Raw genomic sequence first — 12,647 nt, 5'->3', positions numbered from 1 at the left:
AAGGCGTATTTTTGCATTTTTCAGATTTTAAATCGCCTATAACTCGAAAACTATCAATTTTTAGAAAAATTACAAGATACCTTTCTGATTTAGAATGGCCCAAAAAAACCCAAAAATATATGTTCCAGAGCAAAAAAAACGTGATCTTTTGTATTTGTTTAAAAAAATTGTTTAAACAATTACTGCCCAAAAATTCCGCCCGGCACCCTTCAGATTTGTTTAAAGGGGACATTTTTGAATAGGAATCCACAAAGAAACCGAATCAGAAATTTTTTTAGACGGAAGCGGTCTCCCCACATGGACTAAAGTGATACCTTAATTTTTCAGAATTTCAGCATTTATTTACATCTTATTTTCCAAAATATCCACAGATAAGTTAAAAAAGATATTGTGTTTTCATATTGAACGTCAGTAACGGTTAACACTTAATAAAAGCCAACATTGTTTATCCATGATACCCCTAACACTTCATTTTCTTGTCGGCAAATATTAGTTCAATGCCTCTACTCTACACTTAGTATTTATTTGTTGTTGTATCTGTTTAGGATGTGTTTATTGTGACGTGATTTTTAAAATAATCTACTACATGTCAATATTTGTATTTTCTAAATCAATATTTCTATTTTGATAGTGTTAGGATGTTTCTAAACATTGTAAATTCCTGTTTTGTGGTTAAAAAAAAGGAGTTGAATGGACTTAAGATAAGTTGTATACCAAATAGGTTAAAATATTTTTTTCTTTTTTTTTGTATTGAAATTATCCAGATAGTAACAAGATTTTGTCAATATAAAGTAATAGAACCTCTAAAGCTTCCTGAAAGAAACAAGATTATCAAAGTTATAAGCTAAACAAATATCTATTAATTGATGATGTTCTTTTCCTGTATTATTCAACTTGCCTTTTAATGTGTTTCTTCCACATTGAATAGTTCCAAGTTCCAAGTACATATCGCCGCTTCGCAAGAACGTAGCGTAGGCTTAAGTCAAAATTTGACGAAATTGACTTGTTAATGCAGATCTACTGAAAATAAAAGTATCTATCGTGTGAATAAAGACTTATGACGTTAATAATAATAGCCGCTAAGAGATGGCACCAAGTGTCTTTATTTGTTTGGCGCGAAAGTAGTTAAATACTTAACATTTTCGTACATACAGACCCAAGTTAGTTACGCCGAAGAATATGAAGCTATTTGTTTGTTTACTTCTCGTAAATGTTTCTCAGGAAAAAAGACTAACTCTAATAGGAGTAACAAAATGATGAAATTTAACCGTCTTAACACTTTATAAATTTATCTAGTTATCACAGTTTGTATTTAGGTATATTTCTAACAAACTTGTGTAGGTAATTTCTTTAAAGTAACAACTAATTTGGAGTTATGCCCATGATCATATCTATAAAATTTTAAAATGCCTCTCATCTAAAATCGTCTTTTTTGACTTATGCCTACGTTCTTGTGAAGCGGCGATATGTTCTTTGCGGTACTTAACGTACTTGAATCCTATGTTTTGCCCTTTTGGGAGAAGATGGTCTCTTGGTTAATGTTATTTTGCACGTTTCATGTATATTGGAGTTTTGTAACAGATTCTGGCACAATGTCCGTAAGGTAAGCTCGGCCAGGCCCGGACTGGGCCGCCGGCCCACCGGCCCGCGGGCCGGTGCGCCTTTTGCTTTCGTTTATATGCCATTAAAAAATTAAACGCTGAAATTTTTTTTTAAACTTTGCACAAAGATTCGTTTAAGCAAAGATCAATTGAGCATAATGTGGTTGCAAAATAGAACTCTTATCAGGTATCAGATAATCAAAGTCTAGCACACATAGTTCGAAAATGGCATCCAGGGTTTTGTGTTAATAGCTTAGATGCGACGCGCGGCGCCCTCGAAAACCTTCGGGCGCCTTTCGCCTGACTACATTATACATACGCTCCAGAATCATATAATATCGAAGCCAGTGGATACAATAAAATACAACTCATCGTATCAGGTATCAGATAATCAAAGGCCAGCACAAATAGCTCGAAAATGGCACCCTGTGCATTAAGTTATTAGCTTAGATACAACGCGGGGCGCCCTCGAAGACCTTCGGGCGCCTTTTGTAGGTATCTATATCCGCCGAACGCCAGCTGTGGGCATCATATCATTACAATATAAGAGTGTTACATCCCACAATTGGCTTAAAATATACAGGTACAGTTTTCTGCATACATAGCTCGAAAATGGCATCCAGGGTTTTGTGTTAATAGCTTAGATGCGATACGCGGCGCCCTCGAAGACCTTCGGGCGCCTTTCGCCTGACTACATTATACATACAGGATTGCTGCGCCCCAGAATCATACATATCGAAGCCAGTATAAAATACAACTTTTATCAGGTATCAGATAATCAAATAGCTTAGATGCGACGCTCGGCGCCCTCGAAGACCATTTTTATTTCGGGTACCTTTTGTAGGTATCAATATCCGCTGTTTATGTTATAATATAAGAATTGTACATCCTACAGTTGGCCTAACATATACAGATGTAGTTTTCTGCGCTCCTTAACTACATTAAGCTTTTCGCACTCTACAATCCTACATACCGAAGTCAGTGGATACAACAAACAGAGCCCTTACACTTTAGGTTTTGCGATAAAATAGTAACCGCTAATTACTATATAACCAAAACTGTAGTCTCAGTAAATGGCACCCAAATCCTAACAATGTCTTTCTCGCACGCTGTTTTTTGCGCCCAATAAAATATACCCAATAGCTGCAAATTTTACAGTTTCACACTTGAGTTTAATTTAGAAGGTATACTTTTGGGCCACTAAATTCAAAGCCGTTGTATATATAGTTTCAAGTTACTATTCACGATTTTTTGCAGCAATTGGATATATAAATATAAATATAGTTTAATACTTATTATTTTTGGACCCCTAAATTTACGCAAAATATATCGAACTTTATTTTGGTCACTTATGATTTTTAAATTCCAAAAAAATGAAAGTAATAAACAAAAACTTTCTTTTGAATGAAATATTTAAAATTAAACATCACACTAAATTTTCTCTTGTTTTTCACCCCTGTAACTTATTAAAATAAACATAATAGAAGTTTTCAGGGACTTTCGGCCCTCCGCAATAATGTAATTTTTCATTCTACGTTTAAATTTTTCAAAAATATGTACTTATTAGTTTTCTCAGGATTCGAAAAAAATGAATGCATTCGAATAGCATTAGACTAAAATTTTGCGCCTACCCCGTTAAGCAAGTTTATTTAACAATATAAGAGATTAATTTGATTGTATTACAGAATATAATATTTAAACTCATTTTATAAATCGTACACCTTTCATTTTTATTATTAATTGATATTAATATTTATTAATTAATATTTTTGTGCGGTCTCTATTTTCAACATGTTTAAATCATAATGGATTAACTAAACATTAAATTTTGTGTTTTTTGTACGTTTTTAAAATTTTAATTTTTCGGATTGCAAATTTAACTAAATTTTAGTTAAATTTGACTAAATTTAATTTAATTTGACGGATTGCAAATTTAACTAAATTTTAGTATCCTTTTAGGAATCCTTTGCTAGTTTATGACCTTGTTTATATATTTCATGATATTTGCTATGTTTAATATTATATTTTTAACTGAAAGGATCAGGGATTGAAGCAGGGTTGCTGTATTTCGCCTACCCTTTTCAAAATTTATCTGGAACAAGCACTCAAGCTGTGGAAAAGAAATTGTAAATGGCATGGGAATCGCTCTCAATGACGAAACAACATTATACACTTTATGTTTCACTGATGGCCAAATTCTGATTGATCAGGATCATGACGACTTGAGTTACATAACGCGGAAGCTAATAGAAGAATATAACAAATGGGACCTCGCAGTCAACATTAAGAAAACTGAAGCCATGTGTCTTGGAGGGGCAAAGCAGTTCATTACATTAGATGATGGGGTAGAAATTAAACACTGTGATGAATACAAGTACCTGGGCGTGAAGATCACTCAAGATGGAACACTTAATGCTGCTATAAAAGACAAAAACATACAAAACATAGAAAACAAACAAAAACATAGAAAAGCCATATTAACCATGATGAACGGTATTCTGTGGGACCAAACAATATCTAAAGCGAACAAACAGCGCATGTACAATACCATACTTAAAATTGTAATCACATATGGCAGTGAAATTTCGTCACTGAAACAAAGAACAAAGAAAATGTTACTAGTAACAGAAGTGGACTTCTGGAGAAGAGCAGTAGGCAAATCAAGAAAAGATCGGATACGAAATGAGAGAATACGAGAAATTATGGAAGTCAGACATACAATAGTTGATACATAAAAACATAACTAATATGGTACGGCCATGTATAGATAATGCCAGATGACAGGATCCCTAAACAGATTTTGGCGTGGACAGCACAAGGGAGAAGGAAAAGAGGAGAGCCGAGAAGAAGCTGGAGGAAGGGAATTGAAAAAGAACTAGAGGAAAGAGAAATCCTTCCAGGTCTATGGTTAAATAGAGAAAAATGGCGGTTAAGAGTCGGAAGGCGTCGGAGAACTCTGTAAACCGATAGTAGTATTTCTATTGTAGTACCTATGTATGTATTTCCTGTAGCAGTAGTTGAAAATTAGTCACACTTTTCAAAAATTTGTTTGGAGTCTCCAGATAGTGCCAAAGAGTGTAACGGATTAAGAGGGATAGGTACTTACTGGGAAACTGAAGCTATATTTTTGTGGCATCGTAATAAGTTTATTCCAAAGTAAACTTAATATAACTTAAAAAAAATCACAAACAATATTGATTTACTGTACATGCATTAGGATCTCAAAACAAGGTTCATGTAAAAAAATTAAGAAGGGTGGGTGGGGAGGGGGGATGTCTGGCGCAATTTTTTGAGATTAGGTTGACGCCTTTTTTAGAATTTGGGTTGGCGCCTTTTCGATGAGCCAGTCCGGCCCTGAGCTCGGCCATTGTAATACTGCATGGTTGTTTAAGCCTAAGAGGCCTATTTGACTCCTATATTCTGAATTCCATTAAATCTTTACTTTTTTGTGGTTTTGCTCTCTTGGTAGTTGGATGAGGTAAGCGTGGCTCTTTTTTTTCGTCTCAATTCGGAGATTTTGTTGTTTATTTCTGAATCTTCTAGTTCTTTTTGCATATCGTTGACCTCCTGACCTGCCTGATGGAGTTTTCATTAGTACTTTTTTCGTTGATTCTTCTTTCCCAAGCTTGAGGTTATGATTAAAATGTCTTTTTTTTAGTTTTCGTAACACCTGTGTTTCATTATATCTCGAATATTCTCTACTAGGCCTGCAATATTTGCATTTTTTCCTACAACGGCAAAACTTTTTTCAGTCTATACAGTCTGTAGTATGTCTTTTTTCAGTCTATACTATGTCTTGACAGATCTTCCCATCTTAAGTGGTAGCGTACAAAGATATTATTTCTGTAGCTTAGAAATATTCAAGATAGTTCTCGTACGACATATACTGCTTTAAATACATATGTATATGTTATGGACCATATGATTAATTGGTCATTTTTTATAATGCTCGGGCTATATAAAAAATGCCCAATACTGTCGGTCAATATAATAAATACTATTAAATTCATCACATTGCCCGGGCATTATGTATAATGCTTGGCATCTACTAGACAGGATGATTAAAACTACTTTTATTTTTATTAAATATGAAATATATTTATTTTGATACAATCAAGTATGTAGTAAAAACTAAAATATTTCTTATATACTAATGAAAACAGTCTTGCATTCTTCTGTGAAATGGCACATGAGTACATTTAATGAATAAGTATACATAAAAAATATAATACGTATTAACGGTAATTGAGGAAACCAAAAAAAGAATTCTGTGTTTTTATTTGCATTTTTTTCTAATGACCGAAATCGATGGTAACACACAAAGCGGCCAGTGAGAAATTAAATCGTTTTTCTTCTAAATCAAACTCAATTTTAAATAAAAATACACTTACCACCTTTGCGTGCTACATCATCGAAATTTATTTTGTATGAATGATTTACAATACATAACTATTTGTTGAAACATGTTCCACTATGGTGACACTTGGAGTTACATATTTTTTTTTCTTTACGACACTTACACTTATCAGATTTACACCCACCTTTACAACCGCACCTACTGTATCCTTGTCCCCCACAGTTAGATTTTCTTGCGCATTCTCTAAGAGATATCTCAGTGTCTGGAATCTCTTATATGGAGATAAACTTTTCTTTACAAACGGTAAACTGGTTTCTTGAATATAACTGATTTAGTATGCCATATTTTGTGCCTAGTTTGTAAAGCTTTTTTCAGTTATCTCTGTCACGATAGCTAGTAGATTTCTTTGATCACTACGAGCTCGGTCCACATCTGGCACTCGTATCCTAACTGTGTTACCTAGTTTAGCCGATGGATATTTGGAATTGGAAAATTTTAACATCTTCTCGGCTTGTTTTTCTAGATTCGTCAAAGCCAATTTTCTTTTCTTCCTTACATCGTTTATTCTAATATCTATATTGGAATCCAGATTCTCATTATTTTCTAAATTAACTACAATAGCCGTTTCTACCGCATTTGTTAAAAATTCTGGAACTTGACTAGATTCACGAGATGAATTTTGAACATGAGATGAACTTGATTCGGGCAACATTATTGAAGAGTCCACATTTATATTATTATTTTGTATTATATCCGGTTCTGTAGATAGCCCAGCCTCTTGATTTTTGAACAGGACCTCTAAGTCTTACTCCGAATTAACATCAGTCAGAACTTCTTGGGGTAGAGAGCTTTTTAAACCAACTTTCAACTTTGTGCCGAACATGGCTTCATATGGACTACAACCTATACCAGTGTGATGAGCTCTATTTTTCATTAGTTGAACAAAACGTAAGCCTTCAGACCATTTGTTTGTATTGTTGTCTTCTAACCACGAACTAAGCATATTCTCTACGTCTTGATTGGCCCTTTCTATAGATCCTTGACTCTGAGAATACCTGGGTTTGCCATGTACCATTTTTAACTCGGGCCACATGCTACACAGCTCTTTGATAATATGGTTAGCGAATTCTCTGCCATTATCACTATGAAGCACACTCGGCGCCCCAAATATTCTGAAAATATCCAAAAGTACATGCGATACTTCTTCTGCTCTTTTACTTGTAAGAGGTCGAAGTTGGACAAATTTGGTAAGATGGTCTTGATAAACAAGCACAAATTTATAACAGCCATCGGCTTGTGACTGCATATCGATTAAATCGACTTGGCATCTTGAATTTATTTCCTTGCTCAATATTGGTTTCACCACCAAGCCTTTCTTTGGAACATTATGTTTTTTCTGACAGGTCATGCATAAATTTAAATAGATAACAATCATCTCCCTTGTAATATTTTTAAATTTAGAATGTACTTCCCGAATCTTCGTAAGCGCTGATAATCACTCGGCGTTTTATTTGTCTGTTTACTTTTAGAGTTTTTTACCTTCTGTATCATTTCCATGTAGGCTGTTTTTGTGAAAATTTGTGAATTTTGACTTTTTACTGAAACTAATTCAGTTAACCGATTGTTAAATCGATTTTTCATATCACTTAATGGTTCTTCTTTTTCCATAGTTCACTATGCAATACTTTATAAACAAAGAATTAACAAAGAAATGTCACAAACAAACCACTTGTCGTATATACCATTACTAACATTCAACTGCAATATGATTTATAAATAATGGCCGACGCGCTTCGGTGACTGTAACCTTGGATACAGCGCGTTGATTGGCTGCTGAAGATCGCATGATTTACTAAGGCTACGGCTCCACGGGCTGGAAATTGACGCTAGCAGTAGCCGCAAAATGAACTTAAGGTTCCGCGGAACGGAATGGGAATAGCCGAACTGAACCGACTACGCACAAGTCCTGTAGTCTGTACAGTTCGGCTATTCCTATTCCGTTCTGCGGAACCTTAAGTTCGTTTTGAGGCTACTGCTAGCGTCAATTTCCAGCCCGTGGAGCCGTAGCCTTAGAACGCCGATTTATCACATTGCCCGGCCATAGTATAGCATTTTTCATAATGACCGGACAATATGATAAATTGTAAAAAGTTATCAAATTGCCCGCTGAAGTTAGTCATTATTAATAATGACCGGGCATTATACATAATGGCTAACATAATCACTTTGTCCATAACATATACACTACACACCCATAAAACACAACCTAATTTTGGTACCTATATCAACTACGCTACTGACAATTTTCCTCATCTAGCTGTTGTCGACTGACGTAACTGCCGAGAACGAAATCATCATTTATTCATATGTAATTTTGCTCTGGACCGTGTTCTGGACAAAATTAACTTGCATTATGCAAAGCGATTTACCTAATCTTGCACTTTTTCCAGCCGTGCTTTAATTGAACTTGATCGGAGGATTAACGGTGGAATAGTATGAGTTTTGATCGTTCAGAATTACAACACCTGTAAATATTATTTCGACCTAGTTAAGCAGCACCAAGATTGGCAACACTGTAGTCAAAACGTAAACACATATTTTATTTGTCGTCTGCAATAAACTCAATTTCTGAGAGTTGTAACGGGGAATAAATTATTGGAAGTATCTAGTGAATAATATAAGACATTAAGTTAAGGACAGTGATAAGAAAAAACTTTAAAATCGGTGAAATAGCATCGGAATAATACCAAGGACCTATAAAAAGTAAGATCGCTACAATTGATAAGCTTGTCTAACATCAAAGCGTAGAAACGAAACCTTGACCGTTGAAATTGCGACGTTGCCGTTGTGAGTAGATTTTCGGGATAACCACAGAAAATAACAACGGATAATAAACAAACAAAATAAATACGGTAGACGCTGTCTTCTCTGCACTGTTGAGGTGGAGGACAGTGTTTGGCGCCGGAAAATGGAAAAATTAGAGAGTGATGACACACATCCAGAAGGAGGGTCAAAAATTGATCAATTAATAATAATGATGAGCCTCCTCACCGATGACATTAAGGAAATAAAAAGAAATCAAAAAGAAAGTAAGGAAACAATAGAAAAGCTCATTATGGAAAACAGAGAGCTGAGAAAAGAAAATGCAGAACTGAAACAAGAAAATAAAGAGATCAAGGAGGGACTCAGAGAAATAACAAAAAACATGGAAGTTATGGAAAAACACCGACGAATAAACAACGTAGTTATAAGCGGCCTAACAATAGACACATATGAGCAAGCACGGTTAAAAGGAAAAATCAACAATTTCATCAAACACCACTTAGGAACAGAGGTGAAAATAAGAAATGCTCACAAGCTAGGCGAAAAAACATGTCTAATTGAATTAGAAAACCAAGAGGAAAAAAGAAAAATAATGGAAAAAAAGTACAAGCTAAAAGAAATTAAAGAGCACAAGGTATATATCAACGAAGATACAACCATAAAAGAACGAGATATACAGAAAACAATTAGAAACATTGCCCAGGAAGAAAGAAATAAAGGAAATGAAGTCAAAATGGGAGTAAAAAAAATATGGGTAAATAACATCGAATGGAAGTGGAACGACAAAGAGGGCACAATGATCAAAACAGCATCAAAAAACTAACAAATAACTGTACCATAGGAATAACGTTGACGAAACAAGCACAGAAAAAGGATAGTGATAATACAAAAAAAGGAAACAAGAGGAAAAAAACAAAAACCGGACCAAAAAACAAGAAAACATGTCGAAAAGAATACTTACTTTTAGGAACATGGAATGTAAGAGGCACATATGGCGAAGGTAAACTTAAACATCTTGCGAGAGAAATCGAAAAGTTCCAATTTGACATAGTAGCCTTGCAGGAGACGAAACAGCTGGGAAATGATATATTAGAAATAGAAGATACATTGTTTTTTAACAGCGGTGGAAAGAATCGAATATTAGGCACAGGTTTTATGATAAGAAAAGAACTAAAAGAAGCAATAGTAGAGTTTAAACCGGTATCAGACCGCATATGTACTATCAGGATCAAAGGAAAATACCAAAAAATCACCCTCATAAATATTCACGCTCCATCCGAAGAAAAAGATAATGATGTTAAAGAATGTTTCTACAGTGAACTAAACAGAACAATCGAAAGTATACCCAGATATGATATGAAAATTATTTTAGGCGACGCTAATGCCAAAATAGGGAAGGAAGAAGTGTTTAGACCGACAATAGGAAAGCATAGCAAACACAATGAAACTAATGAGAACGGACAATTTCTCATAGATTTCGCAAGAGAAAAAAATATGATCATAATGAGCACATATTTTGAAAGAAAAGAAATACATAAGGAAACATGGATATCGCCAGATAGAAAGACTAAAAACCAAATAGATCACGTGCTGATTGAAAAAGAAGAACAGCAATGTATAAAGAAGATAAGAACATACAGAGGACCAGATGCCGACTCCGATCATTACATGGTGGGCATCAAAATGAAACAACTGATACCAGAAAACAAAAACAAAATAAAGGTAAAGAAATATATAAATAAACCAATTCGATTAGCAACAAAGAAAGAGCAAGAAACGTATGGGGAAACAATGGAAAGAGAACTAAAAAAGATACAAATAGAAGAACGAACAGAAAACAACTGGGACATCATAAAGCAAGTAATGAACAAAGCAGCAAAAGAGTGTAATAAACAGGAGAATAAAAAGAGAAAGGAGTGGTTCGACATAGAATGCCAAAACGAAATAGAACTAAGAAAATCATTAAGGATGGAAATGATAATGAAAGAAACGACAGAGACGAAGAATAAATATATAGATCAAAGAAATAAAGTAAAGAGATTGCTGAGAGAAAAGAAGAGAAAACACGTAGAAAATAAGCTAAAAGAAATAGAAGAGAACTACAGAAATAAAGAAATAAGAAACCTGTATCAAGGTGCCAGAAATGAGAAAAGGGGATACCAACAAAAACCAATATTCGTTAAAAACAAAGCGGGGAATAATATAAGCGGTGAAGCAGAAATAGTAGAGAGATGGAAAGAGTATTTTGACGAGTTACTAAATGGCAAGAATAAGTCAAACCAAAGAGAATACATGGAAGCAGAAGAAGGAAATGAAAACTTAGAAGACATAGAAGATAATTCACCCAGCAAAGAACAAATCGAGGAAATCATAAAAGATTTGAAGAATAACAAATGTCCTGGAAGCGATAATATAACAGCAGAGATGATGAAATATGGTGGAAAATTGCTACATGAGTGTATATACAAGATCATAAAAGAGATATGGAGAACAGAACGGATACCAAAAGATTGGAAGAAAGCAATTATTTGCCCATTACACAAAAAAGGAGACAAAACAGAATGTAGTAATTACAGAGGAGTAGCATTACTAAATACCATATATAAAATCTTATCAAATTCCATAAAAGATAAACTTGAAAAAGAAGCTGAAAATATAATAGGTGAATATCAGTGCGGATTTAGACGAGGAAGAAGCACAACGGACCAAATATTCGTAATCAGAGAATTACAAGCAGAAAGCTATGAACACAACCTACCAACGATAGCGCTATTCATCGATTTCCAGCAAGCGTACGATAGAATAAAGAGGAAGAATTTAAAGCAGGCGCTTGAGGAATTGGGAGTTAGCAGAAAGTTACGCAACATGATACATATTACGTTAGAAAATACAGAAAATAGAGTCAAAATAAACAACCAATCATCAGACACATTTATAGTAAATGAAGGAGTAAGGCAGGGTGATCCTTTGTCATCATTACTCTTTAACTTATGCCTAGAAAAAATAATGCGAGAAGCAAAAATTAATAGAGAAGCACTCCTATATCAAAAACGACACCAAGTTTTGGCATTTGCGGATGATGTGGTGTTGCTTGCAAGAGGAGCAAAAGAGCTACAGGAAATAGTACAGAGAATAGTAAAAGCAGCGAAGAAAATGGGACTCTACATAAATGAAACTAAAACAAAATGTATGGAATGGACAGATGGTCAGTTCAGGAATGGACAAAAGCTTAAAGTAGAAGTAGAAGAAGGAACATCATACGAATTCGAAATGGTAGAAAGATTTACATACCTAGGAGCAATAATATCACGTAAACCGAATATTAAAGAAGAAATACAAGCTCGAATAATGGCAGGCAACAAAAGTGTACATGCGCTTAATGGAATGCTGAAAAGCAAATTTTTATCAAGAAAGGCAAAAATACAGTTATACAAAACAACTATCCAACCAATAGTAACATACTGCAGTGAGACATGGACAATGACAAAAAATGAACAAAGTTTACTGGAGATCTGGGAACGGAAAATCCTGAGGAAGATATATGGAGGAATAATAAGGGACGGTTTATGGTTAAGAAGATCAAATAATGAGTTAAAGGAATTATACAATCAACCTAATATAATAGAAGTGATAAAGGCACAGAGACTTAGATGGCGAGGTCACATAGAAAGGATGCCGAACGCGAGGACTCCAAAAAGGGTACTAAACTACAACATAGCCTCAAAAAAGAGAAAAGGAAGACCGAAAAATAGATGGAAGCAAGAGGTCGAAAAAGATATGGAAAAAATGGGGTTAGAAGGTCAGAGAAGAAAAATGAATAACAGGAAGGAATGGAGAAAAATCACATACCAAGCCAGAGAAGATCT

At 34.5% G+C, this 12,647-nt stretch overlaps 1 pseudogene; it reads right to left on the bottom strand.

Annotated features, from left to right (window-relative positions):
- Positions 1 to 6,230: 6,230 nt before the first annotated feature.
- LOC126892732 (KRAB-A domain-containing protein 2-like) lies at positions 6,231 to 7,039 on the bottom strand (annotated as a pseudogene).
- Between the last annotated feature and the right edge of the window lie 5,608 nt (positions 7,040 to 12,647).

Source organism: Diabrotica virgifera, chromosome 9 (genome assembly GCF_917563875.1).
Source record: "Diabrotica virgifera virgifera chromosome 9, PGI_DIABVI_V3a".
Lineage (NCBI taxonomy): Eukaryota > Metazoa > Arthropoda > Insecta > Coleoptera > Chrysomelidae > Diabrotica > Diabrotica virgifera.
Note: the sequence above shows the minus strand (reverse complement) of the source record. Positions and strands in the feature narration are given on the sequence as shown.